The 8,512-nt window shown below is 43.8% G+C and overlaps 1 long non-coding RNA gene across 3 annotated transcripts in view; it reads right to left on the bottom strand.

Moving 5' to 3' along the window:
- Positions 1 to 326: 326 nt before the first annotated feature.
- LOC105995224 overlaps positions 327 to 8,512 on the bottom strand; it is a 33,004-nt gene continuing 24,818 nt past the window's right edge. Inside the window, exons 1-4 of one of the 3 annotated variants that reach the window (XR_001175556.1) lie at positions 7,765 to 7,937; positions 6,481 to 6,601; positions 6,083 to 6,216; positions 327 to 364 (exon numbers count right to left, since the gene is read on the bottom strand). This is a non-coding gene — a long non-coding RNA (uncharacterized LOC105995224). Of the gene's footprint in view, positions 365 to 5,980; positions 6,217 to 6,480; positions 6,602 to 7,764; positions 7,938 to 8,512 lie in introns of those variants that run through there. The other 2 variants (XR_001175557.1, XR_001175555.1) reach the window with 2 other exon arrangements.

Here is an 8,512-nt window from a genome sequence, read left to right as displayed (position 1 = left end):
AGAGAGGGAGGGAAGGGGGGAGGGAAGGAGGGAGGGAGGGATGGAAAGGAAAAGAAAGAAATCCAGTAAACCAGGCATCACTGGCTCATGCCTATACTCCCAACTACTTAAAAGGCTCAGATCAAGCCAGTGCTGGTGGCTCACTCCTATAATCCTAGCTACTCAAGAGGCTGAGATCTGAGGATTGCGGTTCAAAGCCAGTACGGGCAAGAAAGGCCCAGCACGGGCAAGAAAGGCTGTGAGACTCTTATCTCCAATAAACCACTCAGAAAACAGGAAGTGGTGCTGTGGCTCAAATGGTAGGGCACTCACCTTAAGCTGAAGAGCTGAGGGACAGGGCCCAGGCAGACTTCAAGCCCCACAACTGACAAAAAAAAAAAAGGTTCAGATCAGAGGATTGAGGTTCAAAGAGAGCACCAGAAAGTCTATTGAAACTCATATCTCCCATTAACTACCAAAGGGCCAGAAGTAGAGCTGTGGCTCTAGTGGTTAGGTGACAGCCTTGAGCATAAAAGCTAAGGGACAGCACCCAGGATCTGCCTGAGTTCAAGTCATTAACACTGGCACACAAAAAAAGTACAGGAAACGTACCACAACATCATCTACCAGCAAACTGGTTAACTTCCTGATTAGCAATCAGTCCTATGTGTCTTTAGAAAGAGGTAATGTGTTTTCCTTAATGACAGCTTGGTTAGTAACTGAGAGCATGTGACATTTTCCAAATACAAATTTCTTGGGTCTCCTATGCACATATTTGGAGAGGCATCTCAGCCTTATAGCTCAGTAATTCACTATGAAAATTATCCAAGCTCTTCGTTCAGAACAAAGCAATGTCAACACTTGAGAAAATTGTTATTTGTAGTGATTATCTGCTGCTGCTCCTCTTGATGAGCTGACATATCTCATTTCAGGCCCAGAATACTCAGAAACTGCCCCTCGGCTCTCTTTATACTCAAAAATAAATAAATAAGTCTCGAGCCATCATTCTGGATATGATACTTAGGAGAGAGAAAAAAATGAATCGTGAAACCCTATTTCTTTCTTTAACCTTTATGTTTAGGAAAGTACTTGTCAAAGTTAAGCAGTGAGGACAACTAAGAATCCTATACTCCGGGATTTAGGATGAAAATATTTAGGACTTTAGGGATGGAGGAAAGGCTCAAGTGATAGAATGTCTATCAAGCATGAGGACTTGAATTCAAATCCCCATATCCCCATCCCCAACCCCAACCCCCCAAAAAGAAGGAAAAGAAACCAAGACTTTAAAGAGGCAAGGGTGTAGCCGGCGCCAGTGGCTCACGCCAGTAATCCTAGCTACTCAGGAGGGCTGAGATGGTTCAAAGCCAGACCAGGCAGGAAAGTCTGTGAGACTCTTATCTCCAATAAACCATTATAAAACCAGAAGTGGAGCTGTGGCTCAAGTGGTAGAGTGAGCTAAAGAGCACAGGGACAGTGCCTAGGCCCAGAGTTCAAGCCCCACGATTGACCAAAAAAAAAAAAGAGAGGCAAGGGTGTGAAATGCAGATCTAATCAAACTTTTGGCATGTCATTTTGGAGACTATAATTCCCAAACAGTACCTAGAAATGACTGACACTTAGAAAAGTCATTCAATAAATACTTTTGAATTCGAGTAATTTTATTTATTTATTTATTGGCCAGTCCTGGGGCTTGAACTCAGGGTCTGGGCACTATCCCTGAGCTTCTTTTACTCAAGGCTAGCTCCCTACCACTAGAGCCAAAGCACCACTTCTGGCTTTTTCTGTTTTTGTAGTACTGAGGAATTGAACCCAGGGCTTCATGTATGCTAGGCAAGTACTTTACCACTAAGCCACATTCCCAGCCCCAGCAAGTAATTTTATTTTGCTGATTAAGAACATATATTCAGCCAGGCACTGGTGGCTCACATCTGTAATCCTAGGTATTCCTCATGTATATAACAGGCAATAGATAGTGGTAAGAAACAAACATGACAATGAGTAGCATTCCATATAGCAAAGCAGAGATAAAGAAAACACAGTAAGACACCAGTAGTTAGATGCATACTGTTTAGAAGCATTTTGGTAGTGGTAGAAAGGTATCAAACTACTTTGGTTTAACTGCTGACATTGAGAGCTGTAAAAAGATCTTGGTCTGCCAGTGGCTGTGGCTCATGCCTGTAATTCTAGCTACTTAGGAGGCTGAGATCTAAAGATCACAGTTCAAAGCTAGCTTGGCCAGGAAGGTCTGTGACTCTTCAATTAATGACCAAAAATCTAGAAGTGGAGCTGTGGCTCAAGAGGTAGAGTGCTGGCCTGGATCAAAAAAGCTCATGAGCTGGGCACTGGTGGCTCTCCCTAGTAACCCTAGCTAATCAGGAGGCTAAGATCTGAGGACCATGGTTTGAAGCCAGCCTGGTCAAAAAAGTCCTCATGAGACACTTATCTCCAATAAACTACTCAAAAAAAAACTGGAAGTGGCACTGTGGCTCAAGTGGTAGAGCACTCACCTTGAGCAAAGGAAGCTCAGGGACAGTGCCCAAGTCCAAGCCCCAAAACCACCACACACAAAAAAAAAGAAAAAAACACTTATTTATACTTTAACTAGAGGTAGGCCAACATACAGAGGGACAAAAAAGTGTTCACAAGCAAAGTATACATTATTTTAGAACAACTGAGTCTATTTCAGCATAAAATATGCGAGTGATTGAAGTCCAAAATTCTATGCCAGGTAACAGTCATAACAACTATGGTTTAGAAATTATTTTGTTTTCATTTGCCTGATAATCGGGTTTGAATTCAAAGTACTGTGTCTGTTCAGTTTGCTTGCTCAGCTGGCATTATTCCACTTGCGCCACGCTTACAATCCTGCTTTCTTGCTTTTTGTAAGATGAAAGCTAGCTAGTTTTCTGCCTGGGGTGCCTTCTAACCCTAATCCTCCAGATCTCAGCCTCCTAAGTAGCTAGGATTTACAGTGTGATCCAACAGTGTAAGATGCATTTGTGTGTGTGTGTGTGCGCGCGGGTGTGTACCCACACGAGCGCTGTACTACAGTTTGAACTCAGAGCCTCATCCTGACACCTAGCTTTCTTGCTCACAGCTGGTACTCTATCACTTGAGCCACATCTGTAGTCCACAGCATAATTTTCTTAATATTAGTATTAATGAATGCCTGCACAACCACTATAAAGTCTCCATAAAGGGAAGGCCCAGTAGCTCAGGCCTAATCCTAGCTACTCAGGAGGCTGATATCAAAGGATCATAGTCCAATGCCAGTCTGGACAAAAAAAGTCCCTGCGACTCTTTTCTCCAAGTAATCAGCAAATAGCTGGAAGTGAAGCTGTGGCTCAAGTAGTAGAATGCTAGCCTTGAGCATGACCTAAGGAAAAGCACCCAGGTCCTGAGTTCAAGCCCTAGTAAGGCACCAAAAAATTAAATAAGAAATTCTCAATCAAGTAGCTATAGACTGTCTAGTGGCAAGAAAATCAATTGGCCATATGTATCTGGGTAAATTTCCAGACTTCATTCTGTTCCACTGATCTATCTTATAAATAATACTACATTGTCTTAATACATATAGGCTTATAATAAATGAAAAAACCATGGGGCTAGGAAGGTGGTTCAGTGGTAAAGTGCTTGCCTTGCATGCATGAGGCCCTGGGTTTGATTCTCAGCACCACATAAGCAGAAAATGCCATTAGTGGTGCTGTGGCTCAAGTGGTAGAGCTCTAGCCTTGAGCTTTTGAAAAGCTGAGGAACAGCACCCAGGCTCAAAGTTCAAGGCCCATGACCAGCAAAAAAAAAAAAGATAAAACGTTTAGTAGGGCTGGGAATGTGGCTTAGTGAGTGCTTGCCTAGCATACATGAAGCCCTGGTTCAATTCCTCAGTGCCACATAAACAGAGAAAGCCAAAAATGGTGCTATGGCTCAAGTGGTAGAGTGCCAACCTTGAGCAAAAGCAGCTCAAGGACAGTACCCAGGCCCTGAATTCAAGCCCAGGACTGGCAAAAAATAATAGTAGTAAAATAATAGCAATAGTAGTAACAACGTGGCATGACTGTAAAAGGGGGAAATGCTTGCAAGGTGGACCAAAAGGAATAGCAGGATAGGGAAGGTCGAAAAAAGTGAGTGATGGGGGGTATATACTTTATGAAAATATAACAAGGAAATCCCTTGTACAGTTAACTTATGCTAATAAAAAATTTTTCTTTTCTTTTTTTTTTTGCGCCGGTCGTGGGGCCTGAACTCTGGGCCTGGGCACTGTCCCTTCAGCTCTTCAGCTCAAGGATAGTGCTCTACCACTTGAGCCACAACACCACTTCCAGCTTTTTCTGCTTATGTGGTGCTGAGGAATCAAACCCAGGGCCTCATGCATGCAAGGCAAGCACTCTACCACTGAGCCACTTTCCCAGCCCAATAAAAAATTTTTAAATAGACATTTTAAAATGTCTCATGAAAAAAGAAGCTATGAACTAGAGGCACTCAAGTGGTAGAGTGCCATCTATGGACAAAATGCCAAATGAGAATGTGAAGCCTTAGTTCAAGCATCAGTACTACAGAAAAAAAAAAAAAAAGAGCCAGGCACCTGTGGCTCACACCTGTAATTCTAGCTACTTGAGAGACTGAGATCTAAGAATCACTGTTCAAAGCGAACCTAGGAAGGAAAATCCATGAGACCCTTATCTCCAATTAACTATCAGAAAAAGGCAGAAGTGGGGCTACAGCTCAAATGGTAGAACATTAGCCTTGAGCACAAAAGGCCCAGGAACAGCATGGTGCATGTACACACATACACACACACGCGCGTACGCGCCAAAGCTGTACTTTATCAATAGTTGTGCTCATCTAAGATACACACATACAAGCACAGTACACACATACACACACACACACACACACACACACGCCAAAGCTGTACTTTATCAATAGCTGTGCTCATCTAAGATACACACACAAAAGCACAGTACAACACCTAAGGACCCAAGATGTGTTCCAAGTACCAACTCACAAATCAGACTGCATGACTCCAAGTGCTTCAAAGCTTCTGGAAATTTTAGCCGTAGTAGTTGGTTTACAGTTGTAAACATTGGCTGGAATGGTGGGTCTCAAATTCTGTGTACCAGAATCACCTGAAAGGTGTCTAAAACCACAGACTAGCTGAGCCTCAGGCCCAGTTTCTGATTCAGTGGGACACAGCTTTACAATTCACTTTCTTTTGTGAGTGTGTATGCGCACACACGCAAGTGCATGCGCTGGTCCTGTGGCTTGAACTCAGGGCCTAGGCACTGTCCCTGAGCTTTTTTGCTCAAAGCTAGCACTCTACCACTTAAGCCACAGTTTCACTTCCAGCTTTTTTGTGTTTAACTGGAGAGGACTCTCACAGACTTTCCTGCCTGGGCTGGCTTCAAACCGTGATCCTCAGATCTCAGCCTCCTGAGCAGCTATGATTACAGGCATAGGCCACCCATAGCCCAGCCCGGCCTTCAGCTTTGCATTTCTAATAAGTTCTCAGGCCATGCTGCTGCTGCTTCTGGTAGCGTAGAGACCACATATGTAGAAACACTGAGCTAGAGATGAAGCTGGACTGAAATTGTAGCTGTATTTCATTTCAGGTATAGGTTATTTCTATCTCCAGAATAATGTAGCTAAATTTTATGCAAAGGATGGGTAGCCCTAAACCTCAGTGTTTCTTGTTAACTGCAACCTAACATCCAATACAACAGGGCAAAAACTTGCCACTCCTTGAACTAACCCAGCTGAGTGTCCTCAAAACTTGAACTCAAGGGCTGGGAAGGTGGCTCAGTGGTAGAGCGCTTGCCTTGCATGCCTGAGGCCCTGGGTTCGATTCCTCAGCACCACATAAGCAAAAAGAAAAAAGCCAGAAGTGGTGCTGTGGTTCAAGTGGTAGAGTACTAGCCTTGAGCTGAAGAGCTGAGGGACAGCACCCAGGCCCAGAGTTCAAGCCCCACGACCGGACCCAAAAAAAAAAAAACTTGAACTCAAGACAAGCAAAGAGATGTTTTGAAACAGGGCACTCAAGAATCTTTCTAGGCTCTACCTTATACTATAGCAACTCTCTCCTGACTGCTAGGGGCATTCCCTGTACCTTCTCTGGTTACATTTCCTTTGCCTGGAATCCAATTTTCTCAGGTTGTTTGGTCAAGACAACCTTGGCATTTTATTTTGGTCATTATTTTGGGAAGCCTAGCTTTAGATTCCTCTTCCTTATGCACTTCACACCTGCAAAAGGAAAACCAGAGCCATAGTTAAGGGTCTCTAAATTTTCAATATCCTTCCATACAAAGAATAAGTGGGAGAATCCTATTACTTCCCAATCTATAATATTAATTTACCAGTTTTATTCAATGTACAGTGCCCTGTCTTTACCTTTACGATAACTCAAAGAGTCCTTAAAATACCATAGTCCTGGTCACATGATAAATAGCTGAAGCCTCCAAAAGTAGGTAGGACACACTGTAGCCTGGAATAATTCCAAATTCTTACCCAGAATTGAATTCCACTGGTTTGCCAACTGATAGTATTGGAGGTTTGTCTGTGATACATTCTTCCTTGACACCAAAGCAGGCCCATACACACCCAATCAGGAAGGGTAAGATTCCAGGACCTACAAAGACAGAGGCCAAAAAGGAAGGCAGATCACAAAAAGGAAGAGTACCAGGCCTCTCTACCCACTGGGGACTCAGCAGTTCCAGGAAAAGAAGCATTAGACAGAACTACTGAAAATGCTAACTTAGAAGCTTGTACCAACCACACTTAAGGTGCTGACACTTTACGATCTCACGAAACTCCTCTAGTAGGAATTTCTATTCTGATGGTAGTTTGTTTCGGTTTGATGTTTGTTTGTGCCGGTACTGGGCACTGTCTCTGAAATTCTTTGGCTCAGGGCTAGCTCTCTACCACTTGAGCTACAGCCTAACTTCCGGCTTTTTGGGTGGTTAACTGGAGATGAATCTCACATACTTTCCCGCAGGTCTAGTTTCGAACCTGGATCCTCAGATCTCAGCCTCCTAGGCAGATAGGATGACAGGCATGAGTCACAGGCGCATGGGTTTGAAGTTTTAGCAACGATTTATTTTAGTATAATAAAATAGAAGTAGGACAGAAACATGTTCTCCCGCTCCTCACGCACATGAAGTGGAGTTAAAGACTCCTTGGTGCTAGTTTTGAAAGCCTGGGATCAACTGTTAAGGAATGAAGCAGCAAACATACCTGTATTCTGTGGTGCTAATCTGTGTAATGCACAGTACACGCAACCATAAAGAAAGCTTTTTCCCCTTACAAGCTCATCACTGCCGAGCAGAAACACCCCTAACGTCTCCAGCTATCATTTCTGGAAAAAGCATTTTAAGACCTAGTCTAAATGAAGCGATACCCATTGCGTTTTTTTATTATATCCTCCCCCGTCTTATCTTGTTACTGTTACTTAACACTTTCTGAAACTAACTGTGATAATTTACTTATTATGTGTTTCCACCCACTAGAATGAGTGGTCTCTGGGAACCGGGCCCTGAATCCTTACGTGTCTCGGGTCTCTGGAGTCTGTTTCATCCGTGAATACATGAGATGTCGGCCTCAGAAGAACGGCTGGGTGGGTGACTCCCCACAAGGGGATCCATGGTTGCTGGCTTCTCTTTCTGCGCCTCCAAGCACCCGGCCCAAACCCATAAAGATACAAGAGAAACTTCCCGCCAACCAGCTGTAAGACGGAGATAACCTGACCACCGTGAAAGCTAACGCGCATGCCCAGCTACGACCGCGCTGGTTTACCTCCGCACTCCTTAAGATCACCATCAAAACAGGTTTCCGGAGACGAAAATATTCAGCCTCTTCTCTCTGCTCATCCCCTTAAGGTCAGCTACAGCAAGGAATTTAAAGAAAAAAAGGTCTTCTGTGAAATACGCTCAGGAGGTAAGAACGGAACTGAAGGCCGCATTACGAACGTACGGAAAGAAAAAAAAAAAAAACTCCTCGAATTCCCATCAGCCACTGCGCCGCCGCCCCGGAAGTGGTGACTGAAGGCGGGACTTCCTGCTGCTGTTGCTATGGCTTCAAGGACCTAAAGGAACTGCGCAATCAGCAATGGCGACTCTACTTCCGGGGTATCGAGGCTAGTTAATTTATGGACTCCTGAATCTGATAGCTATTTCATCCCCTCACCATATATGTTCTTGTATTCTTACAGTAGTCTACTCCTAATCTAAAAACAAGGACTCGGGAAAAAGGAGGGCAAGCTCCTAGGTTTTCCTCCTTCGGCTAGTGAAATTTTAGCCTCATGGTGGCAGTATAAGACTACAAATAGGCGCCGTGTCGCGCCGCTCTTCTCCCCCGCCCTAGGCGGCTAGAAAAAACGATCGCGTTCCACTTTAAAAAAAAATAAATCTCTGCCTTAGCAGTTCTTTGGGCAGCCTCTTAACTACACTTTCCTTTAAAATTTCTATGCCAATTTCATGAGCAGAAAGTGAGGGGGGGGAAACAAAACTTTTTAATGTTTCTTTGATTTCTACATTTTTGGGGG

The sequence above is a fragment of the Dipodomys ordii genome, unplaced genomic scaffold (assembly GCF_000151885.1).
Source record: "Dipodomys ordii isolate 6190 unplaced genomic scaffold, Dord_2.0 Scaffold116, whole genome shotgun sequence".
Taxonomy (NCBI): Eukaryota; Metazoa; Chordata; class Mammalia; order Rodentia; family Heteromyidae; genus Dipodomys; species Dipodomys ordii.
The sequence above is the reverse complement of the archived record's forward strand: the minus strand, read 5'-3'. Positions and strand labels throughout refer to the sequence as shown.